The 26,589-nt window shown below is 44.4% G+C and overlaps 1 long non-coding RNA gene across 1 annotated transcript; it reads left to right on the top strand.

Moving 5' to 3' along the window:
• The first annotated feature begins 18,909 nt into the window (after nt 1-18,909).
• On the top strand, nt 18,910-24,424 carry LOC135050995 (uncharacterized). The gene is made up of 4 exons (XR_010241981.1): nt 18,910-19,530; nt 20,401-20,463; nt 21,401-21,467; nt 24,354-24,424. It is a non-coding gene; the product is annotated as an uncharacterized LOC135050995 (long non-coding RNA).
• The last annotated feature ends 2,165 nt before the right edge of the window (nt 24,425-26,589 follow it).

The raw sequence follows: 26,589 nt of genomic DNA, 5'->3' as shown, positions 1-26,589 counted from the left end.
ATAAGTGTTTCAAATGAAAAACCTATAACAATTAATTGTATCCTGCAGAATCCCACCTGATACATTTGCTACAGTACTTTACATAGCTTACAAATCTACAACCACTTGCTACATTAAAATATGAAGGGGCAAAACAGGAATTCTAGAGGGGGTTTGCATATGCTTGATTTTAGGGAGTGTGTCTTGCCCGTGAAGAGGGCATAATTAGCCCTTAAAAAGCTATAGTCTACCTCGTACTGTACATACTGTATACAGATGTAGAATCGCTCAGCTTTGCCACCAAGCATCTTATCTGCGGAAAAGCAGGAGCAACTAGTGTGCCTACAACTATGATGTATGCGTACGTATGCATGCACACGACCATAGGAATAAATGGGCTGCGTACCTAGTCACAGATTGACATACTAAGGCACACCTGTGCCTTGACGCAGCACGTGTGCCCACGCAGCAGTGCCACGGGTCAGATGAGCATGGCTACATCTGTATAATAAGAACACATTCTCCCACTCATAATAAAATGCTGGTCTCCTCTTGCTGGCAGCTACTTTTTGGTCTCTTTTGACTGGTGTGCTGACTGAGTGCTCAGATCCATATACATCAGACTTGGGGGTTTATTTATAATGCGTCGTGTCATTTATGCCGTATCTTGCTAATAAAAGGATACCCCCTTCTAAATATCAGACATAGGGGGTAATTACGAGATGGACGTAGATCTTGCTTCCCGCAGCATGATCTGCATCCATCTACTCACATGCTGGGGACTGCCCAGCACAGGGCAAGGCCACCCAGCATGTGTGTGGTGCTACCCCATGATGCACCTGTAATTTAATTATGGATGCATAGATTTCAGATCGACCCTTGCCAGCGCAGCCTGGCAGTGCTGGAAGGCGGTCCAGCACCATTTTTTTCATCAGATCGTCTGCGTATGATGTCATGCAGCTGCCGTGAAAACGTTCCCCCATTTTATCCACAATGCCACATCAATGGCCCCCTGATGGCCACCGCAGTCATTCACCTTGTAACCGCATCCCCAAGGAGAAGGGTTACACATGCGCACTGCGCCCGGTGTGTGCGCGCAGACCCCCTGAATGCAGCCACTGCACACAGATGCGCGGCTGCGTTAGGGTCTGTATAGACCTCATAGACACGATCTGAAGTGCCAGGTATTGTAAACCTGTGCTTTGTAAATAAACCCGTTGATACAGTATGAGAAGATGCCGCCAGTGGACATGCACAGCAGCTCAGTTCTGTCTTTTATATGACATGTTGTGCTGTAACAAACTGCAATATGTGGTCATAATTTGAGCCACCAACTGAGCTGGGGAAGGGGGTAGCAGGAGGTTCTGGGCACCCTGTAATCAACTCCTGCATTTGCCAATGATATTACTACTAAACAAAGACTTTACATTACCCAGAACTTTGCATTCCATTATACTGCAATTTCAAGCTACAAATCACATAAGGCTTTGAGAAACAGTATTTTAAATATATATATATATATATATATATATATATGAGAAGGGGGTCCTGAGGAGCGCTTTTTGTTAATTAATTGTTTTCATACACCACAACCAATGATAAGCTGTACTGTATATCAATTTTAAAGATGATGTCTAAAGTACACTGGATATGATAGTATCAAAATGTATTAAAACACATATAAAATATTAACAATACTTTTGAAGTCTTCACATTGAATTGCATGGATGATATAGTTTAACCTATTAGTAACCCATTTCTGGGAACTTTGGTTATACTTGAAACACTCCAAATGAATTAGCGATAATGACCCAATGCGTTTCTTCTTTCCTGTAGAGAGGAGGTATCTTAGTATGGCTTGTTTGGAAATTACATCTAGTTCTGTCAGATTGATTTTATAAATCCAGCTGAAAAGTATACACTGAAAAGTATGCCTATTGAACGCATATGAATATTACTTAATATCAAATGTACATACACTTATGTATCTTCTCAATCAAACAATAATTTTTTTTTAAATAAAGGTCAACTGTATCACCCTTTGTTTACTAATTTATAGACCGAACAGTAATAAAAAACAAAGTAAAATCGTTTCCTATATGGAGTGCAGATATTATAAACTTGCAACCTGCCGCTGTGTTTCCTATTACAGAACTTGAATGTTGATTTAGGTACAGCTTTAAAAGTTAATGGGTAACCTAGTCAAGTGGTATTAAGCACTGAATTATAATATTGTTGTGTATGCATTACATTTCCACCCTATTATACCCACTTCTATGATCAATGATAGACAGAAATAAGAATATTCCGTCTCCCGTAGGACCAATGACTAGTTGTGGACTTGTAAGCTGCCACTATTCTCTATCGAACACTTTAGGTGTCAATTTAAACACAGCTTGAACATTGGTAGATGTAACCTAATGAAATAGATTAGTATTAGTACAGTATTAATAATAAGGTAATATAACAAATATAGATTTATTATTCTTAATCTTTGATACTTACAAGCCATCCTTATCAGTGTCCAATACTTTAATGATGTAAATGCTTCCTTCCAAAGGCAGTCTTATCAGACTTGGATCCTAACAAATTTAATTAAGATTTGTTATTTATACAGTATATATATATATATATATATATATATATATATATATATATATATGTGACCATATACTTAGAAGTGTCTATAAATTTCTTGTAAAGTAGTAACATTATTGGGTAAATTAAAACCCACCAATAAATGTATTAATAACTTAAAAATTCCTTTTATATGTGACTGTGTCACTGTAAATGTAAGTAAAAATATATAATTAATAGAGATGCTTTTCACTAATATATAAAGGTCCTTAAGACTTAATTACCTACCACTCAGTAATTTCACTTCATGGGGACTATTCAATTGGCCACGATAATTTCTCAATTTATCAGAGTTGCTGCGTGTGATGTCATGCAGCCACCGCAAAAATGCTCCCCTGTTTTATTCACAACACTCCCGCAATGCGCAAAAACGCTCCCCGTTGTATCTGCAATGCCCCGATTCATCCAGGGCTATCCAGTTAGCAAGAAAAGGTGTTGCCAGCCGCCACTTATCTGGGATTTTGTTTCACCTGCCTCACGTAAGTGAAACAAAATCCCCTAAAGCAGCCCGACTTTCGTGCAAAAATGGAACCGAGACTGAGAAAACGCACGTTTCACTGAAACAATGTGGTTTCATGAGAAAAGGTATTGGTTTAGGCATCCTAATAGGATTGCCCCCCAAAAAATGGGTGAAAAAAAAATCCAGTTTTTCCCTCCTGATCATTTTTCACCACTAATTGGATACCCCTCCATAGTATTTATGTGTCAATTTGTCATCATGGTCAAGCTAAATACTCATGATTAAAACTGGAATTGTTATCATAAAAAGAGAACTTTTTAAAGTTCTCTCTTTACAATGTATTTGCTGATTAAAACTAATACTGTAAAACAACCTTGAATCCAAAATGCAATTTACAGTGTGTAAAGGGCCATATCGTCCCTGTACATTACAAAATCTCTAGCTGATGTTTACTAATTTTTGCACTTTATTACATTATTTAATTAGACATCATAGACTACTGTACTTCTATGATAGATAGAGTTGAAAGTAACCAAAAAATGACATGCTTAAAAAAAATATAAGTCCAAGTATGATCATTGAGCTGCATGCCAATCACATAACCATGAGAGAGCAGTGTAAATCTAAACAGAACTACAGACATATATCTTATCTCTAATAATAATAATAATAATAATAACAACAACAAAAGGAAGAATGTATTTTCACACACTTTAATTAAGTTTGTTGTAGTTTAGTTAAACGGCATGACATTAAATAGAACATCTACATGCAAACCCATCACAGCACTCCACTACATTATAAGGAATAGGAAAAATAAAATAAAACAAAAACCTAAAAACGAATTCTGTTCTACAATTTTATGATGGAAACTCACAATACATTAGAGGGAAATAATAAGAAATCATAATACAATAAACCTTATGATATAATAACATCTTTACTATACTGTACAAATATACTTTCAAATAAACATACTTTAAATGTAAAAAAACTTTTTACTGCATAAAAATTTTAATTTTGCTCTGATTATCCCACTTCAAAGCATTTATTTTTCTGCTGCTCAGAGAGTGTTTATTTGCTGTTTAAACCACAGATTCTTTAAAAATCAAATTGATTATAGTCTTAAAAACATATTTGCAAGTACTTTTCTTTTGTAACATCATGCTTTACCTAGCATGAATTCCCAGTGGCTTATCTTTTCTCAAACTACTTAGTATATGTATTTCCATAGTCTATACCAGTTTTTCCCAAACTGGGTGCCATGGGGTTTGGGTTTGCTGGAAATTATGTGTGCAGGGGATATTGCTGAGAACTAGAGGCACACACCAGCGGATGACTCAAACTAATTTATGAACAGCCTGGTCACTTAACTAGTGGTGTTAGCTTATGTATAGACAGCAGATAAAGCTGTACTCAGTTTTACATGTACACTAGTGATGGAGCAGAACTTGAGCGTAGCAGGGTTACATATAGCTCAACAGCTGGTGAGTGTAAATTAGAATCAGAATCTGTTTTATTGGCCAAGTATACAAACATATACAAGGATTTTTTCCTGGTTAGCCAAATCTCCTAAAAAACAACAACATAAAAACAACAATTGACACAACGTACAATCACCAATGAAACAGAAAATACTCCCCCCAATCAGAATAAAAAATACCGTATATACTCGAGTATAAGCCGAGTTTTTCAGCACATTTTTTGTGCTGAAAAAGCTCCCCCTCGGCTTATACTCGAGTGATGCTCCCGGGAGTCATGTGCAGGAGCAGAGCGCAGGGAGAAGCCATTTGAGGAGGAGGAGGAGGAGGGAGGGAGGGGGACTCGGGAGCCGCAGCAGCGCACTGTAATTGGTGCATCCACCAGTGACGCTGCTGCAGCCATCCTTCTCCCTCTCCATGCTCGCTAAAGCACCGCCGCGCTGACCGCCTCCTCAGCCGCCCGCCTCCTCAGCCGCTGCGTTCCTTCCCAAGGCCGGCCACCGCTGCCCGCACCGCCTGCCGCTGCCTGTACTCCCGTGCCCCGTCATCATTGATGGTGAGTAGAGACGGGCTACGGGCTGGAGCGCGGGTGTGTCAGTGGGGGGGGGGGGGGTTGTCGTGGGGTAGTTGGGGGCTGGGCATATCTGGCACTATGAGGGCATACGGTATCTGGCACTGTGGGGGCATATGTAGCACTGTGGGGGCATATCTGGCAGTATGAGGGCATATGTGGCACTGTGGGGGATTATCTGGCAGTATGAGGGCATATGTGGCACTGTGGGGATTATCTGGCAGTATGAGGGCATATGTGGCACTGTGGGGGATTATCTGACAGTATGAGGGCATATGCGGCACTGTGGGGGCATATCTGGCACTATGAAGGCATATCTGGCACTGTGGGGGATTATCTGGCAGTATGAGGGCATATCTGGCACTGTGGGGGCATATCTGACACTGTGGGGGATTATCTGGCAGTATGAGGGCATATGTGGCACTGTGGGGGAATATGTGTATCTGGCAATGTGGGGGCATATCTGGCACTATGAGGGCAAATATCTAGCACCATGGGGGCATATTTAGCACTGTGGGGGTATATCTGGCACTGGGGGGCATATCTGGCCGTATGAGGGCTGTGTACGGCTAGAGCTGCATTTCCCACCCTAGGCTTATACTCGAGTCAATAAGTTTTCCCAGTTTTTTGGGGGAAAAGTAGGTGCCTCGGCTTATATTCGGGTCGACTTATACTCGAGTATATACGGTAATAAAAATATATTAGTAACTAGGTGATTCATCGCACCCTACGGGCGCTCTTCACACCATCGTAAGGGGCTGTGCCCCCTAAACCCTTGAACACCCTTGTGGCATGCAATATTTTTATTGTAGTAGTATTACCTCCAATCATAATTTTGTGAGTGGTGAAATACTGCACGGACAAAGAGCGTGGGATGGAAAAGGGGTCGTAGCCCCTTGCAACGGCATGAACAGCGCACGCAGGGCCTGATTAATCACCTAGTAGGTGCTGTGGTTGGGGGAGTGGTGGGTGCGGGGAGATGCGTATGGGGAGGGGGTCCGGAAGTGCCGTGGGTGGAGGAGGGGCAGTTGCGGGGGTGCCACAGGTGGGGGAGGGGCTGGTGCGGTGGTGCTGCGGGGGGGAGGGGCGAGTGCATGGGTGCTGCGGGTGGGGAAGGGGCTCCAGAGCCACCACTGGTGGGGGAGGAGCTGTTGTGGGGGTGCCACGGGTGGGGGAGGGGTGGGTGCGGTGGTGCTGCAGGTGGGGGAGGAGGTCCGGAGCCATCACGGGTGGTGGGGGTGGGTAATGCTTCTCCTGCTTCTCCTCCTGGAAGCAGCTAAGCTGTTGTCCTCCCTTTGGCAGTGGCTCTCACGGAGACTCGCACAGCAGCCAAGCAGCCATTCTCTATTGTTAGCGCTGGTGTCCCAACGCGCTGCATTACAGGGTAGAAGATGCACTCAATAAACTACAGCGCCCAGCAGCCCTTAGCGCCGGAATGCTTTGGCGCTAAGGTCTGCTGGGAGCTGTAGTTTATTTAGTGTGTCTACTTCTCTGTAATGTGGCACGTTGGGACACCTGTGCTAACAATAGTGAGTGGCTGGCAGAACTGATTGACTCGCTGAATCAATGTAAAAGGTGAGAGTGCTGTGCAGTGTCAGTCACACTGCACACCCACTGCACTGCACAGCACTGTCACCTTTTACATTGATTCAGCGTCCAGACATTACCCTCCGCGATATCACCCACTCTATCCGTTACATTAGCCATCTCGGGGCTTCCAGGCCGACAGCCCAGATGCTATGTTGCGGAGTCAGGGCCTCTGGGGATCTGGGCACGGCTGTGGTGGGGAGGCACTTTTGTGACATCCCGCGCAGAGGAGGCTCCGGGGTTTAGAGAGTATGCGGTGCAGGGAGGGCTATGAAAGCCTTCCGCTGTGCCGCTTTCTTACACATCTATGCCGGTGGCCTCAGCAGCTTTTGTTCCACCTGCGCCACGGCTAGGAAGTGGGGATTGTTGATTCCGGAGGGGGCAGGCGGACTGGCAGCAGGAAATAGGACGCTGCAGTAAAAAAAAATTTGTTCCCTAGCTACAGCGCAGAGACTTGCTGCAGATGCAGTGGCATACCCTCCAGCTGTACCTTTTTGGCAGGTACAGTACTTTTTTTATGGTCTGTACCGATTTTTGGCTCTCCAAACTTCCATTGAAAGTATAGGAAAAGGGGCATGGTCACGCCACTGTACCCGTGGCCACACCCCTTTTCGAATTTGTACCAATTTTTATGTGTAAATTGTTGGAGGGTATGTTGCTGCAGATGCAGTGGGTCTATTTTGGGGTGTGGAGCTGGAGCTGCAGCTCCATCAGCCCCATTGTTAATCCTTCTCTGGGAACACACAGCAGCAAAAGGGCAGAGACTCCCATTGGATGTAACCTGTGTGTGGGAGGATGTTTCTCACCCAATCAGCTGTGGACTGGGTGTGATAGACCTGCTGCCAACCCAATGAGAGCTCCTAACCATTGTCCAGCGTTAGACACACAGGAACAGAGTCACAGATCTTGGCTATTATATAGGAGATTCCCAAGCTGATTAACAAAGCAAGTGCTTGCGGGGAAAAAAACTGTTTGAATGCCTAGAAGTTTTAATTCGGCATGATCTATAATATAATTAGAATAACACATAACCCAAATGTGTTGAATCCACCACAATATTGCTTGCCCACTTACCAGCTCTTGTCAGTATAATTCCTGAACAGGGGGGAGAGCAATACCTGTAATTCTTTCTGCAGATCCTATAGTATTACACTTTACAGTCTATACTTCTCCTGTTTTGTTATCAATCCAAAAGGGTTGGGTATGGGTGACTAGCGGTTGGGATATCGCCAGTTACCATACCAACACTGGGATCCCTGTGTTTATATTACCGATGGGGGGGAGTGCAACAAAGCTCCTTGCAGGCTTGTTGCGCTCGCCACACAGCGGGTTCGGTGGCTCGCTGCGCTCGCCTCAGGTTCTGTTCCCACTCTATGGGTATTGTGGACATCCACGAGTTGGAATAGTCCCTGCCAGTCAGCATGCCGACTTTTGGGATTTCCACTGGGCGGGATCCCGGTGTCGGTATAGCGCTGGTCACATAACTGTATCCCATCCAAACCACATAATGATGGAAGAACAAAGGATGGACTGATTAACTGCTGGGTAAAAAAATAGTCAATAATTCTTTCTGCAAATTAGACCTCCTGAGCTGATGCAAGACGCAATGCCTTTACTGAGCTTTCTTAACAATCGCGTCCGTGTTGGAACCCCACTTTAAATTTCTGGAGATCACAGACCCCAGAAACCTACAGGAATCCACCACAGACACAGCACAATCATTGACAGTGATTAGAGACACCACAGGAGGATGCCTCCAAAAATCCACTATCACTTCCACTGTTTTTAGGGGATTTACGACTATAGCACAAGGCCAACCATTCAACTTCCCTTCTGTAAGTGGACCCCTCAATATCTATGATGAGACCAATGACCGTGGTATTGTCTACAAATTTCAGCAGCTTCACAGATGAATCACTTCAGGTGCACTCGTTTGTAAATGGAAAGAAAAACAAAGGGGAAAGGACGCATCCTTGGGGAGCCCTTATACTTGTCCTAACATTAGATGTAAACTTCACCAACCTCACCTGCTGCGTCCTATCCATAAGAAAATTGACAGTCCAGTAGCATGGTGCTACCGGAATCCCTAAACTGAAGTCCACAAACAGGACCCTCACATATGTATATACCTGTCAAATCTAGATGTTGAAAGATGTAATGCAGCCCCATATTAACTGCACAATAAGCAAACTGTATGGGGTCCAGGGGTGGCCCTGCAGTGTCAGATGGGTCAGCATCAATCGTTCAAATGTTTTCATGATCATGGACATCAGCACAACTGGTCTGTAATCATTTAAACCTAAAACAGTGGGTTTAAGACTAGAAGGGACTATGCACAATTGCAAAGAGCTTTTAAAGATCTTCGCAAATACAGGGGCCAGTTGTTCAGTACAACATCAGGTCGAGGTGCTTTCCTGGAGCACTGTCCCCTGAACAATTTAGCCACCTCCTTCTCACCCACCTTTAATGTAGGTGAAATACCTGTAAAACAAGGTTGGGAGATAACAGATGGATCCGCTAAGCAAGCAGTGTTATCCAAGGTGATAACAATGGTGGAATCAAGCTTTTCAAACCTACAATAAAAAACATTTAGCTCATCGGTGAAATCCTGGCTCACAAGAGAGTGGGTAGACATCTTCCTATAATTGGTGACAGCCTGCAGACCTCTCCGCACTGTCACAGGGTCACAAAACTGCAAATATGTTGTGCTGCAGGTATACTGGAAGTGGGTAAGGATCAGGGATGCTGCAATGGTTTTTTATGCAGGTATTAACAGGGGCTTCTGTCTCTGGCCTTGTCACTCTACACAGTCACAAATTCTCACATATGGCCCCGCAAAATGTTTAGTAGAGATCTTGGTGACCAGGAAGACTGGAGTAAGCGCAGTAGCGCACTCTTCTTTGGATGCTGCAAGCTTCTCCATATTACAATGTTAGCTTTTCTATAGCGAATTGCAAAACAAATTGGATTAAATACAAAACAAGGCATCAATATAGCACATGACTTAGCTTGTCCTTCTTGGAAGCTACATTAGTAAAAGTTCTATTACTGACAGCAAGGGCCTTAATATTAGTCTCTCAACACCTGAACTTGGGACTGCTGTCACTATCACGATTTCTGATGCTATTCACACTTGTGGTTCTTAAATCTTGAGTATCTTGGATTTCATTTCACACCAATCAGACTTTACTTTTGGTTCTGGATATCTTGAGGCTCACTGACTGCAATGTTTGCTGCCTATATTTGGTCTTGCAGAAGACCTTTTCTTATGATGCTAGCCTCTGATTCAGATACAACTCCAGTTGCTGGCATGTCCAGTGACACCTGCTTGTTCTACATATTAACTTCCAGCTGTTCTACAACTTCCACTGTTTCTTTGAAAATAACAACTATAGACTTGACTTGCTTTGTGACATTTGGATCCCATAGACTTTAGCCTTCTCTTTGATGGCAGTAACCAAGCATGATGCACTTTACTGATTATGAATCCAGCTTGCATCTTCTTTCTTTTGGTATATGGACATAGGCAATACTTTGCGATGCTTTACACTGGATTTTCTCTTTGACTACGCTTCAGTAGGTGTTATTTCCGTTAGGGCAACATTAAGGAAACTGTTCTTGAAATAGACTGTTGTGGACACAGCTTCTGGTCAAAACTGCTTGTGTAGGCCTGTATCCTTTAGTATACAACGTATAGGCAAAGGTCAATTGATTCTATATTCATATTTTATCAAGAATTGTCTAACCTCTCTGTTGAGATATTTTCCACCATTATCAGTTCTCAGGGTCTGTGACCTGTTTGATTTTCTTTAAACCTCTTGTATTATATCATATTTTTCACCACGTCAATGTCAAATTATCTATATCCAATTAGTGACTTTACTTCCATTGGACTACACACAACTGAATATACTATTTCAAGTGGTTTTGTAGCTCTAATTACTTGATTTAGGAAATGGCTGATATGCAGCTCTCACATATGGGTTTCTCAGTGTTAGTCACAGACATTGCTGTGATCATTTCATCCTGTAGCTTTTGAACTTCTTCCTTGAGTTCTAGTGACTGCAACTGACTTGCTATCATTGCATAACAGTGCTGTGTATCAGGGATGTGCTGTCCTGTTGTGCCTGTAGCTGACTGTCCCTTTTCTGTTTCTCACAATCTATTTTCCTTTAGCAAAGTGAACTATGTGGCCTCCCTGTTCTAGGACACTTATTGCTATAAGAATTGTTCCCATTTCTGGTACATAAAGTATGTCTTGGACTGCAGCTTTTGTCCTTGTTCAAATTTTTAAACCATCTTTAATTGTTTCAACTTTTGTAGCTGTATACACTTGGTTGCCAATTCCTTTGATTGTATAGGATAAAACTTGGTTAACATGAAGAACCTCTTCTCGTTGTAGCTGAAATGTCTTGTTGCACCCAAATCAATATAGCAACAATCTGTATTTGAAAGATCTGTTGCAAAAATCCTTTAAAAAATAAGTGCCAATGAATTCTCAGTTCACGCCATAAAAGCACCAGGTAAATGTTTGTCTCTTTTACATTGCTAGATAACTGGTCTGTCTGAAGTGGTGACACAATATTCTATATGTTCTCTGCCTGATTTCATAGCAAAACTTTGGATTCTTGCATGTACTGTAAAATGGGCTTTATATGGGGTTGTGCCGTAGTGCCTCAACTCTTACTGCACGTTCTTTAGATGCAGTCTGCAACTATTCACTCGCTGCAAAGCAGAGCAGCGGTGGCAGCGCTCCCCCACAACTTTCCCCTATGGAACACTGTGGCCCGTGGATGGGACAGTCCCAGAAAAACAGGATTGTCCCAGTATGTGGACATGACATCTCAGCATGGAGTAAAAAGCACTGATTTGACCTGACTTAGAAGAGGTTTATTGATTTGGACTTTAAGTTAATTAACATTTTTTTATTTTTTTTGCAATCTGAATTGTAAGAGGTTCACTTATTACTCTGTAAAACCTAAATACTATAGGTTATGTTCCATAATTATAGGTTATGTATAGCTAATAACTTAATATATGGGCATATTTTTTGTCATCAAATCAGTAATGGGTTTCATTCTTCTAGAATATTAGAAATATATCCAATTTCGTCTAGTTAAAGAAAATAAATTGCTGTTAATAAACAAACAAACAAGTAATCAAACCTTAGATCCTAAAATGTTTGAAAAATAACATCTCCAGGGTTTTTTTTTTGTAGAAATGTTATATATTTTTGTCAAAGACTCAAAACACACTTGTATTTTAGTGTTTCTCATCTGTGACTTATCTACCATAAAGTTATGTTTATTGGTTATGACAGGTTAAATATATTTGTGGCCAGTGTCCTTGAAATGGCCTGTTTGGTTTTGGTGGTTAGCCCCAAGCATTTGCTTTTGAATGCCTCCTGCTTTGGTATGCTGTCATTTGGAACAACCTGTCTCTTCGGTTCATTTGCTGAGCCAGCTTAACTTATTCAGTATAGTTGTTTGCTCTGTTCAGGTCTCAGGGATCTTACAGTAACTATACATTGAGGACACAGACATGTCGGGTTTAGGACAGTAAGTAAAATTAGCACATTTATGGTTGTCAAGTTTAGAAACATAAAAAAGGTCTATTGTGTAAGTTTGACTTACTGTACACTGAACATTTTATCTTAAGATATAATTGGCTAGTACTGGATTGTAAAGAATCATACCTTTGTGACTGAGTCTGTAATGCTGTCAGTTATACAGCATACTGTACATGTTACTAATGTAAATTTTAAAAAAAAGAAAGTGATTATTTTGGGTTATACAGTATGTACTTTGCACTTTTTCAGTAACTTTGCTAAAATGTTTATCAGTTCTAACCTTTCACACATCTGCACCACAGCTCTTACATGGGTTGTACACTTTTGTACGATCCCTGTTAGTTCCGAACATATATCATTGAGGGTGAAATGTATCAATTATCACCAGTAATATATTCAGTGGCAGGCTGGGCCAGGGTGCAGGTTACTATCTGACCCCTGGACAGGCACAATGTTACTATTTGGGGCCGCAGACATACTGTAGATTGCAGCCGGATAAATGCAGAGTGTGCTTCCAGCTGCTCTGATGATACACACAAGCAGCATTGCTACTGGGGGTGGAGTTTTGGGGGCAGAGCTATGTGGGTCACAGTCACAGCAAGTCACTGCATTAAGGGAATGCTGTGCTTCAGGATTATTATAGACTGTAATTTTCAGCCAGTTCTGTACTGTGGCTGGCCTCTCCCCTGGGACCAGCCACCAATAAGCTGAGCTCATCTCTAGGTTAGCCCCTTCTCTCCTGTTTCCCATCATTCTCCTTTCTTCTTTATTCCACACTGATTACTTTCCTCCTTGTATTCATCATTCCCTCCTCTGTGTACTGCAGAAACCAGATAAGTATCCTGTGGGGGAGGGGTGGATTAAGGTTATATGAAAAAAAAAAAGAAGATAAAATCTGTTTACTGTATATACTTGCAATCAGTTAGCATGCACTTATGTTTGCTTATGTATGTACTATATGTATTTGTGTGTTGTATGTTTGCATGTAGGTATGCATACATATATATCTTAGCAATAGGTAAAGTATAAATATTGATGCCCTCAATCCACCCCCCACTCGCCACGTCCCACCAATGCTCTCTACTGTTCTACCTCCTCCTCCCCCCCCCCACTGTGCACTCCCGCTTTCCTACTTACCTAGTAAAAATGTCAGGGTACTCCTTATAGCAACCAGGTAGGGTCTGTCCTGTTTACCTTGCAGCTGGAAGTGCTGTGGTATCCTCTGAGGCATCCACTGCTGTGTAATTTGAGGAGAAGGTCAGACCTTCTGACATTTTATATACAGTATATGTGTGTGTATGTAACAAACTGTCACACGGGTGATTTGGTGGGCACAACATTTATTTCCACTCATTTCCAGTCAATTTTGACCACCTCACAGCTCACTATATTGTTTTCTTCCTTGTTAGGCCAAAGAATGCAGCGAGCTGGCTAGCTACTAAGTGACATAACAGTGGGACAAACACACAGCAGTTTATAGTACTTCCATGAAACAATGCGACACAGCAGTGGCAGAAATGAAAAGTTGTGCAAGATGGAATTGTCCTTGGTCTCTCCAACCCACCCTTATGATGGATATAAAAAAAGACATGCAGAGTGTAACAAACCAAGCACTTCAGCGACAGGGACTGACACTTTTATGGCTGAAGTGCTTGGTTTGTTTGAAGAAGAAAAAAACAAGCTATCAATGGGCTTCAGGGTAGCTATGCCAATAGCTCTGCAGTGGCAACATGTTATCATCGCTACAATGCTCATCCTCGCCCTCATCAGTGTGCACATCATCCATACACAATAGCAATTCTTTCCCACTAGAATCCACCATTATGGAAGTCTCTGTGCTTTGAAGTAATTGTGGGTAAAGGTCTTCCTCATGAAATTTGTAGGTCATTATTCTGGACATCATCATTTCCACATTTTGAGGAAGTAGTTTCCTATGCCAATTGCTGATAAGGTTCCCGACTGTACTGAAAACTCTTTCTAAATATGCACTGGAGGGTGGGAAGCTTAAGTAATGCAGAGCCAGTTTGTACAAGGGCCTGAAAATTGCCTTTTTTTCTTTCTAGTAGTCAAAGGGACTCTGTGCATATTTGTATAGTGTCATGAAAATAATGCTCCACCACCCTTTGGAGGGTGACGCCATCAGATGAAGTTACGGTAGAGGTGTTACTAATTTTGGGCAATTCTTTTGGCCCCAGTCAAATCTCAAAATGTTGGTTTGACTCCTCTACAACACCACTAGATCTTTTGGGAAAGTTGAGTTTGTTCCTGGCAGCTGCCACATAAACTGAAGGAGGAGATAAAAAAACCAATGGAGTAGGCGCTAGTGTGCTACCTGTATGATAATGGACATGAAAAAACTTTCTCAATTCAAAAGAATACCCACGCAGACTGCAGCTACAAATAGTTTGAGAAGCTGTATCTCAAATGCAAACAATATGTGAAGAAAGAATTGAGCGCGGTCTGCGGAGGTATTTTCATTAAATTTAAAATGTATATTTAATAAAAACACAAATTGCACATAACACATACATTTAAAAAGAAAACATACACAAACAATTAAAAAAGACTCTAATATGACGGCTGCAGAGTATATTATTGTGGATTTGATTTCACTACTAATTAAGCATGAAGAGAAAATCCTTGTCAGCTGGATCAGTCCCCTTTAAAAATGTAAACAGTTGCAGTGTAAAAAGTGTCCAGTGATGTAAACAGTCTCCACATATAAAGATGACTAATGTAGCCTTTCTTATAAAGAACAATGAAACACAATTAATACACTGATATATTCCTGTTCAAAAGGATTTGTTTTATAAACAGGGTTTTTTGATCCAACGGCAACAAGAGGTATAATTAGCTCCACCTAATTAAAAATACGGATCTCAGCTCCCAGAGGGGTAAAGGACAGTACTTAAATCCAATAAGCACTGTTAAGTCTATTACATAGCTTCCCATCTACCTAATAAGATGTCCCTGCAATCTGTTTTATATAGGAAAGACCACTAGAAGTGTGAGGGAATGTATGGCCTTACACAGGTCAAGGTGGCTCTGTTGGGATCTTCATTTGAGCAGCCAGTTGCCCGACATTTTAGAGAGAAAGGTCATACACTTCAAGATCTCAAACACGTGGTTATTGACCATGTCCTATAGTCCATGCGAGGAGGGGACAGATCAGGGAAACTACTCCGCTTAAAAGCAAAGTGTATATACAATCTGAACACTATTCATCCATTTGGATTGAATGTAAAACTATCCTGGAGTGTGTTCGGCTTTTCATGAAGCCATTATAGTGACTGCTATTAAGATTATGTATTCATAATAGCTCTTATAATACTACATCAGTAATTTGCATGCTTGGTAGATTTTATATGTCCTTTACTACTCTTCTCTAATGTTTCATTAATATGTTACATATGTTGCAACTTGTATCTGTTTCAATATCCAGTATCTGTATGTATCCATACTGCTAGAGTTACACTGTGGCGTTTAATATGTGCATTATGGCACTGTCATTACAAGTACGGATCAGTGATAGATGTACCATGCACACTTTCATTTCTGTCTCCACAGCTGTGGGGTTGATCTGTCTAGCTAGGTGTGAGTGTCTGGCGCTACCTAGGCAATGGACCTCACTGGCGGTGATGACATCATCACTGTGAGTGATGTGGGACACGCTACGGATGGATGCGCTCTGGCTCCCGGACCTGGTGGCGGGCTTTCATCTTTATAGTGTGGTAAGTAAATGTCTTCTTTTGTTCTGTTCACCTAGACAAAGTGGCACGAGAGGCCCCGAAACATTGGTGTATAAGATGAGTGTTTAATACACTAAAAAATCAACTGCTTAAAAGTCTCTGAGTGCCGCCTCATTATTCCTCTACTGTTGCTATCAATTTGGAGGGCAAGTTTATCAAACACAGGAGAGTGCCGGCCAGCTACTTCACTACTTCACAATATATATGTATATATATTTAAATATTTTTTTAAAAACTGGCAGCTCAGTTCACACTGTCTGGAGCAGGTGCAGTGCGCAAAACAGTACAAACAAATTACACAAATATACATATATATATATATATATAACTGGCAGCTTGGCTCACGCTGTGTGGAGTCAGACCACTTAACTGCATATGCAATAGGGTACAGCATAATGGGGTGCAGTGCGCAGAACAGTGCAAACAATTTATACAACAATATATTTATTTTTTATTTTTTCAGAACTGGCAGCTCAAGCTCAGTTCACAATGTATAGAGTGAAACTGCTTTTCCTCATATGCAATGTGGTACAGAACATACTGGGATGCAGCATACTGTGGTGCTGTATGCAGAACAGTACAAATTATACATATATATATATATATATATATATACATACAGTCTATATATATATATAGATCCGACAGACGGTAGCACTCACATCTTCATAATAAGCAAATGCTGGGGTGTCCACTCAAATACTGAGGTATTCAAATTTGTAGATAAAAATTCAGAGGGGGCACTCTCCAGACTTTTCAATATACACAACTGTTCATTTATTTGTAGTATACTTTACATAATCAGCATAATGGCAAGATTGTCTTGCTTTAAATACAACCAGGTGGTGCTCAACTCCACAGAGATAAATCCATTGATATATATGCAGGAACAGAGGGCACTCACCAAATCCATAAGAAAAGTTTAGTAGGTAATTTATTCAATATAGAGATACATAGGTATGGTCGATGTTTCGATCAACACAATTATCTTTTTCAAGACATCATTCAATTCTAGAATGGGGATAACCCCGGAGCATCTCCACCCAATCTCCACCCAAGTTGATATAGTTTGGTTGATATAATGCCAAATTACACAATATACAGCAGCAGAGGAGAATATCAGAACCTAGATTTTAAAAGTCCAAAAGTATGCTCTAACACTGATCTAGCGAATTTATGTGCCTCATACTTATGCTCATCAGGAGACTGCACATGCAACAATCTTGTCACAAGCCAGGAGCAACAATCATAGCCAGAATCACCTTGAATTAACAAAAGTATGCGGAAAAAATTATAAATTTAACAAAAAGATAATAATAATAATATTTATATAGCACTTTTCTCCTAATAGGACTCAAAGTGCTTTACAATTGTCTAAATTGCTCAAAATACAAACCAAGCTTAACAGTAGATATTAGTGAAATGCTTGAGAAAATAGATAAGGCTTCAGTCTATTTTTAAAGGATTCTAGAGTGGGGGCTTCTCATGGTTTGTGGGGAAAAGAGTTCCATAGAGTCGGACATACAAAGTTGAAAGCTCAACCCCCAAATTAATTCAGGGAGATTCTAGGTACTGTTAATAGTCCCTCATCTACAGATTGTAGTAATTGAGTGGGAGAGTAAGAAATCAGAAGCTCCTTCCAGTACCTTGGGCCCTGGTCATATAGGGCTTTAAAAAGTGAGTAAGCCAATCTTGAAAACGATTCGCCATTTTTCAGGTAGCCAGTGAAGGGAGTAGCGAATGGGTGTTATGTGGCTGGAATGGGGCTGGTTGGTTAATAGTCTGTCAGGTGCATTTTATACTATCTGCAAGGGGTGCAATTCTTTTGCTGGTAACTAAGGTAGAGGGCATTGCAGTAATCTAGGATTATAAATATAGAAGACTCTCAATCCCTATACAGATGCATGCTTACCCCAGTTAATCTGTATATTTCTAAATTATTTCCTTAATAGCAAGATAATATACAACACAGTTCCGCCAGAAAGGACCATGCAGTAGATGTAACACTTATCCCAGTAGGACACACATTTACCAGAAGCATTTTTGTAAAAGACCCATCAAGATTTTATGAAGTACCGTACTCCTTAAAATGATATATTTGCCGCATATATCCATTGACTTTACCCAAATAGGAATTAAAAAAATCATAGGGTAACAGTGCCGTTTCTAGCGGCGGGCGAGCCGTGCAACCGCACGGGGCGCCCGCCGCGGCACTTTGTTACTCCTTCTCGCCTCTCCCGAGCGCTCCTGCTCAGGGGGCGGAGTTTTGCGGAATGACGCGTTGCGTCGTGACGTCACGACGCAAACGCGTCATTCCGCGAAACTCCGCCCCCCGAGCAGGAGCGCTCGGGAGAGGCGAGAAGGAGATAAGCATGAAGGAGGAGGCGGCCGGTGCGAGGGACGTGAGGCGGCGGGACCGAAGAGCGGAAAGACGTAAGTATTCTCTCTCTCTCTCTCCCCCTTCCTTCCCCTCAACTTGAAACCTGCCTGCCGCTGCCGCCCTGTGTAAAATGGGGACACCTGCCTGCCGCACTGTGTAAAATGGGGGCACCTGCCTGCGTACTGTGTAAAATGGGGGCACCTGCCTGCGTACTGTGTAAAATGGGGGCACCTGCCTGCGTACTGTGTAATATGGGGGCACCTGCCTGCGTACTGTGTAATATGGGGGCATCTGCCTGCGTACTGTGTAATATGGGGGCATCTGCCTGCGTACTGTGTAATATGGGGGCATCTGCCTGCGTACTGTGTAATATGGGGGCACCTGCCTGCGTACTGTGTAATATGGGGGCACCTGCCTGCGTACTGTGTAATATGGGGGCATCTGCCTGCGTACCAGGGCCGGCGCGACCCGCTCAGCAAAGGGATGCACTGCAGGGAGGCGCTTGGCCAGAGAGGCGCTTCCCTGCAACTGCATCCCTTCTGTCCATATTGTTTCTGCCAGCTACCGCTGATATCATGATGTAGCTCAGCGGCGCCGGCAGCACACTAAAGTACGGCGGCGGCGCGGATAGCTCATTATGCCCACCTCCGGCTCCAAGCTCCACACACAGCGCTGCGCCGCCCTGCCCGCACCTGTCATGCTGCGGAGACAGGCAGCAGGGGCAGGCAGCGGCGACGCGTCCTCCGTCCTCCGTCCAGGATTTCAATATTGAGCGCCGCCCCTTGCCCTATCCCCTCTCTCCTCACTATCCAGCCCCGCCCCTTGCCCTATCCCCCCTCTCTGCTCTCTAAATCTAGTGCCGCCCCTTGCCCTATCTCTGGCCGTCTCTCCTCTCTTTATGCAGTGTGCCGCCCACCCCCCTCTCTCCCCTCCCATAGGTCTCTTGCCTCTGTTGCTTATGCAACGCCCCCAATCTCCCTCCTCCCTTCTTCTCCCTCCCCTACCCTCCCTCAGGACTGGACTCTGGTGTGGAGAGGAGTGTAATGGCCGCCGAAGAGGAGCCAGACAGGAGGAGCAGGAAACGCTGAAGACAGAAGAAGCAGTTACAGAAAAAAAGGTAAGTGTTTTATTTTTATTATAAATGTAAAAAATATTTATTTAATAGTGCTTATTTATTTTAACTTTATTGGGGTTTAGATAATGGTAGGGGGTGGGGCGGGGTATGTATATGGGGATTTAGTAATGTGACCGACGGAGTACCGACGGCTATATCCCGCCCCCTCTAAATTTGACAGTCAGCATGCCGACTAGCAGGGACTATTTCCACTTGTGGGTGTCCACGACACCCATAGAGTCACCACCCACCCCGAAGCGCGGCGAGCGCAGTAAGCCCGCAAGTGGCTTGTTGCGCTCGCCCCCCCGCCGGCATTTTGACGCCAGGATCCCACGGTCAGTATGCTGACCGACTGGATCCCCAGCGGTGGTAACGCACACCCAACCGTGTATATGTAGGTGTGTGACTCTGTATCAGGTAGCGGGGGGTATGCAATTAGCTTAAAAAAATTCACCTAGACGAAAAAATTTAGCTTTGTGCTGTTTTTAGTCCGAATGGTGATTCGCCCTATGCAATAGCAGGGCCGTTTTTTTGCCTAGGTGAAAAATGCGGCACGGGCGGAAAACACGTGGATCGGCAAATCCATGTGTTTCCCGTCGAACCGCGGACCATTTTCGCCAATTTTGAGGCATTTTTCACCAATGCCTTTTCACTTACAAAAAGAGGGGAAAAGACATCGTCAAAAATGGCTCTAAAATGGACGAAAACGGTTCATAATTGAATATTTAGGGGGGCGAATTCATTAACTCCGAAACGATCAGAGCTAATTGTATATTTGGCCCGCACTATTGTATTATAGCTGCTGCCTGCTCTCTCTCTCTCTATATGTATTTTTTTATATTAAAATCTAAACATATATTTTGTACATTGCAGGTATTGGCACCTGGTGAGGACCTTCTGTCGCTGTCCGAATGGACCAATTGGAGGAAAGTAATAGTGAGTTATTTTTTTGTTTTGTTTACTGCAGTTTCCCACTGTCTGTCACCGACACTCTCTCCCCAGGGCCACCCCCTGCCCATCTCCGTTGCTGTTCTCCAGCATCACCCTCAGCCATCACCCACTATCAATCCCCAGCGTCACCCTGTAATTCTACCAGTGTCACCCCTGCCCATCTCCCACTGCCTCTCCCCAGCGCGGTTACCCTCTACCTCACCCGAGTGTCACCCACTGCCCATCTCCCACTACCTCTCCCCAGCGCGGTTACCCTCTACCTCACCCGAGTGTCACCCAATGCCCATCTCCCACTACCTCTCCCCAGCGCGGTTACCCTCTACCTCACCCCAGTGTCACCCACTGCCCATCTCCCACTACCTCTCCCCAGCGCGGTTACCCTCTACCTCACCCCAGTGTCACCCACTGCCCATCTCCCACTACCTCTCCCCAGCGCGGTTACCCTCTACCTCACCCCAGTGTCACCCACTGCCCATCTCCTACTACCTCTCCCCAGCGCGGTTACCCTCTACCTCACCCCAGTGTCACCCACTGCCTTTTCCCAACATCACCATCTCCCTCTCCTCAGTGTCACCCTCTACCACTGCCTCTCCCCAGCACCACCCTCTATCCATCCCCAGTGTCATCCACTGCCTCTCCCCAGTGCAGTTATCCTCTACCTCACCCCAGTGTCACCGACTGCCCATCTCCCACTGCCCTTTCCCAACATCACCGTCTCCCTCCCCTCAGTGTCACCCTCTACCACTGCCTCTTCATGGCCGTTATGCTTTATGTCTCCCCAGTGTCACCCTCTGCCCATTTTTTGTTGCCTTTCCCTACCGCCCTTTAAAATATGAATTATATTATTTCTTATATTACAATTTCTTATTATGTAGAATTCCTACATTAATTATAATATAAACATATATTTTGTACTTTGTAGGTATTGGCGAAGGTGAGGACCTACTCTCAATTTCCGATTGGATAAATTGGAATCAAGTAATAGTGAGGTAAGCTTACTTTTTTTATGTTTTTTTTTTGTTTAATGTGGTTTCGCACTGCCTTTCACCCACATTCTCTCCCCAGTGTGACCGCCTGCCCATCTTACGCTGCCTTTCCCTAACATAATCCTCAGCGTCACCCACAGACAGAGCCGGCGCAATCCGCTCAGCAAGGTCCGCAAAGCAGGGAGGCGCCAGGATGGAGAGGCGCTCTCCCCGCTCTGCTGCCTTGCTGATGCGCCGTGTTGCTTCTGGCTGCCGCAGCACCTGTCACACTGTGACAGGCAGCGGCGCCGCAAGTGTGAACAGAAGCTCTGCTGTCACTGTGACAGCGTGAGCTCCTAGTGTGAGTCAGCTCCCCCTCCCTCTCCTCCTTGCTCCTCCCCGCTGCCCATGTCAGTGGAACAGGGACGTGCGGTGAGCTAAATGGCTCAGGAGGCACTGGCTAACCCCAGAGCCAGATTTACATGCAATATATGAGCCAAAGCGTACATCTGGGCATTATACACATGTGCAGCATCATAAACTCCTGGAAATTTGGTGAGTTTTGATCAGAGATGTGCTGAAAAGGTAAGCAGGTGAGGCACTGCCTCCCCTGCCATAGACTTTTTACTCCAGAGTTTGGGCTGTAAAAATTATTAGAATAATGCAAAGAAGATATTTCAAACAAATTAGTAGTATTTTTCATATACTTTATTCAGTCAAAACTCTGGTTTAAACGTAAGTATGACAGGAAAGGCTCTGCCTCACCTGCCTCACCCCACCGCACGTCACTGCAGTGGAAGACAGGCAGCAGCGTCGCCTCCCCCAACTCCTCTCCTCCCTCCCCTATGTCACTGAAAACACCCCCCTTCGGGGCGGGTCTTCGGCAGGTCTTCGGCACCGCCCCCCTCTCTCCCCTTCCATCAGTTATTACGGAGTCAAATAGGAGACACCACAGGAAGTCACATGATATACATGTGACTGTGTGTACACTGTCTGGAGGAGCAAGCTGTCGTGAGGAGAGGAGGAGCAGCCAGCCAGTGTGACAGCCTGCAGCACTAGCCACCAGCTACAGAGGAGCTGACACTCAGGTAAAGTCTGCTGCTGACAAACAAAGGGAGGGAAGGGGAGGGGAGGGGGATGTTGTATCCTAGTCATGTGTCAGAGGAGGGAGGGGGGTAGTTGTATCCTAGTCATGTGTCAGAGGAGGGAGGGGGGTAGTTGTATCCTAGTCATGTGTCAGAGGAGGGAGGGAGGGGGGGGGTAGTTGTATCCTAGCCATGCGTCTGGGGAGGGGGATGGGTAGTTGCATCCTATTAATTTGTCATGTGTCTGGGGAGGAGGGGTAGTTGCATCCTATTCATGTGTCTGGGGAGGGGGGGGGTAGTTGCATCCTATTCATTTGTCATGTTACTGGGGAGGGGGGTAGTATTATATTCATGTATGCATGTTGCGGGGAGGGGGGTAGTATTATATTCATGTGTGCATGTTGCGGGGAGGGGGGTAGTATTATATTCATGTGTGGATGTTGTGGGGAGGGGGGTAGTATTATATTCATGTGTGCATGTTGCGGGGAGGGGGGTAGTATTATATTCATGTGTGCATGTTGCGGGGAGGGGGGTAGTATTATATTCATGTGTGCATGTTGTGGGGAGGGGGGTAGTATTATATTCATGTGTGCATGTTGTGGGGAGGGGGGTAGTATTATATTCATGTGTGCATGTTGCGGGGAGGGGGGTAGTTTTATATTCATGTGTGCATGTTGCGGGGAGGGGGGTAGTATTATATTCATGTGTGCATGTTGTGGGGAGGGGGGTAGTATTATATTCATGTGTGCATGTTGTGGGGAGGGGGGCAGTATCATATTTGTGTGTGCCAGGGAGGAACGGGGTAGTATCAAATTCATGTGTGTTGGGGAAGTGGGGTGTCATATTAATTTGTGCTGGGGTGTGGCAAATAAAGTGTGTGGTGGGGGAGGGGTCAGAAGTGGCATAGTAACAGTATGTTGCGGGCTAGGTTTTCTGCTTTGAAAACCCAGCGGTGCGAGGAAAGAAAAAGGGAAATGTTCATCTGCTTTGGCGCTCTGCTGTCATCTGTTCCCCACTGCTGCGCTCTCTGACCGCTGGGCCAGCACCAGCATGTGTAGTGTGTGTGGATCAAGAGGGTGCAGGGTAGTGGCAGTGTCATGTGTGGGGTTCAGGGTAGTGGTGGTAGTGTAGTGTGTGTGTGGAGAGGGGTGCAGGGTAGCAGCGGTAGTGTAATGTAGTGTGTGTGGGGAGAGGGGTGCAGGGTAGCAGCGGTAGTGTAATGTAGTGTGTGTGGGGAGAGGTGTGCAGGGTAGCAGCGGTAGTGTAATGTAGTGTGTGTGTGGAGAGGGGTGCAGGGTAGCAGCGGTAGTGTAATGTAGTGTGTGTGTGGAGAGGGGTGCAGGGTAGCAGCGGTAGTGTAATGTAGTGTGTGTGGGGAGAGGTGTGCAGGGTAGCAGCGGTAGTGTAATGTAGTGTGTGTGGGGAGAGGTGTGCAGGGTAGCAGCGGCAGTGTAATGTAGTGTGTGTGGGGAGAGGTGTGCAGGGTAGCAGCGGTAGTGTAATGTAGTGTGTGTGGGGAGAGGTGTGCAGGGTAGTAGCGGTAGTGTAATGTAGTGTGTGTGGGGAGAGGTGTGCAGGGTAGCAGCGGTAGTGTAATGTAGTGTGTGTGTGGAGAGGGGTGCAGGGTAGCAGCGGTAGTGTAATGTAGTGTGTGTGGGGAGAGGTGTGCAGGGTAGCAGCGGTAGTGTAATGTAGTGTGTGCGGGGAGAGGGGTGCAGTGTAGCAGCTGTAGTGTAGTGTGTGGGGAGGGAGGTTCAGGGTATTGGCTGCAGTGTATTGTGCATGGAGGAGGAGGTATAGTATGTACCTGTCCTGTGCCCGACAGGTCCCTGGAAAATTGCTCTGTGATGCTGAAGAAGAAGAAGAAGAGAACTGCAGGAGAGGCAGTGCTGCGGAAGGTGAGTAATTAAAGACTAAATAAGCTAATTAGAAAATTCAAATTGCTTAATTAGTCATTAGGAGGGTTACCACAGCAGTTCATAACAATTCTGACCATTTTTCCTAAAGATATAGATTTTTAGGAAAAACTGGCTTGAAGGCATTCCTGATTGTCTGGGATGTCCCACAGCAGTTAGACATGAAACGTATAGAGTTTGGACATGGTAGAACTCTCCCAATAGTTACTGTGTATACTTTACACACCATACACACTTAATGGCCCTACACATTTAACGAGCTGCCCGATGGCGGATACGGCCAATGGGCGATCTGGTGGCGGCGGGGCGGGGGGAGTGAGGTTTCTTCATTTAACCCCCGTCACCCGGCTCCATAGCACAGCAGGCAAATATGGACGAGATCATCCATATTGGCCTGCATGTACAGCCGACGGGGCACCAGCGATGAACGAGCGCGGGGCCACACATCCTTCATCGCTGGTGCCTCCACATTGAAAGATATGAACGGTATCTCGTTCATTAATGAACAAGATCGTTCATATCTTTTACTTATGTCGCCCAGTTTGTAGGGCCCAATATACCATCATCTTCTCCCAACTGCTTTCAATGGTTCTGCCGTCCCACTGCTTATTTAGTTACGATGACTGCTTATGCCGCAATGTTTGTAAACCTTGCCATGTCCTGCAATGATTTGTAATGTAAGTCACTTTTTTCTTGTTCTGTTTATGCTGTTCCTGTTTATTAACTTTGTAAGGTAGTGCAAACCCTTTGTTGTGCCATACAAGTAAATGATGATAATAGTAAAGGATATGGAATTATTTGTAGCTATTGAGCAATGTTTTCAGGAGTTATATGGCCCCAGTAGCTGACGCCACCTTTAGATAGCAATAGTTATTGTAGCCTGTGGGCTACATTTCACAAAATTTACCTGGCGAGGGATTTGTAGGATCTGCTGCTCCCCTCCTCCTGCTCCAAATTTGGCTCTTTGTAGTGGATGGGAAATGAGAAGCTCTGACGTTTTGTCCCAGGCAAGTAGACAGATTTAACTAGCGGTTGCAGTACGCCCTGTAAAATCTGCCACCTGCAGGTGGACGTGCGGTGAGGTAAATTGCTCAGGTGGCACTATCTAGTACCAGAGCCAGATTTACACAATATATCAGCCCTAGGGTTCATGTGGGCATTATACACAGGTGCAGCAGTATATACTGCTTGAATCTGGTGGGTTTTGATCAGAGATGTGCGGAAAAGATAGGCAGGGGCAGCACTTTCGTACCTTTCATAGACTTTTTACTTCAGAGTTTTGACTATAAAAATTATTAGAATAATACAAAAAGATATTTCTTATATCTTTTTTGTATTTTTCATATACGTTATATAGTCAAAACTTTGTCTTATATGTTAGTATGACTGGAAAGGCTCTGCCGTCCTGCCTCACCTCTCTACACGTCACTGCCTCCCCATCACCTATCTCTCCTGTCACCCAGTGATTCTCACCATTCCCCTGTCACCTCTCTCTCCTGTCACCCACTGACTCTCACCCTCTCCCTGTCATCCTCTCCCCCCCCCCCCTCCCCTGTAGTAAGCCTTAAAAAAAAAAGTGATTAAGTGGAGACGGATAAATAGTGACAAAGTTTCAGCTAACCAGCTCCTACCTGTCATTTTTCAAACACATCCTGTAACATGTCAGTTAGGAGCTGATTGGCTGGTATTTTATCCATCTTCACATTATCACCTTTTAAGCTCTACTAAATTTGGGCCAATGACTATGATGCGGCAGTAGTAGGGCGCAAAATTTATAGTTTGCAGGAGGGCGCCGAACACCCTAGCACCGGCCCTGCTGCGTACTGTGTAATATGGGGACATCTGCCTGCGTACTGTGTAATATGGGGGCATCTGCCTGCGTACTGTGTAATATGGGGGCACCTGCTGCGTACTGTGTAATATGGGGACATCTGCCTGCGTACTGTGTAATATGGGGGCACCTGCCTGCGTACTGTGTAATATGGGGGCATCTGCCTGCGTACTGTGTAATATGGGGGCACCTGCCTGCGTACTGTGTAATATGGGGGCATCTGCCTGCGTACTGTGTAATATGGGGGCATCTGCCTGCGTACTGTGTAATATGGGGACATCTGCCTGCGTACTGTGTAATATGGGGGCACCTGC

Source organism: Pseudophryne corroboree, chromosome 2 (genome assembly GCF_028390025.1).
Source record: "Pseudophryne corroboree isolate aPseCor3 chromosome 2, aPseCor3.hap2, whole genome shotgun sequence".
Taxonomy (NCBI): Eukaryota; Metazoa; Chordata; class Amphibia; order Anura; family Myobatrachidae; genus Pseudophryne; species Pseudophryne corroboree.
Note: the sequence above shows the minus strand (reverse complement) of the source record. Positions and strands in the feature narration are given on the sequence as shown.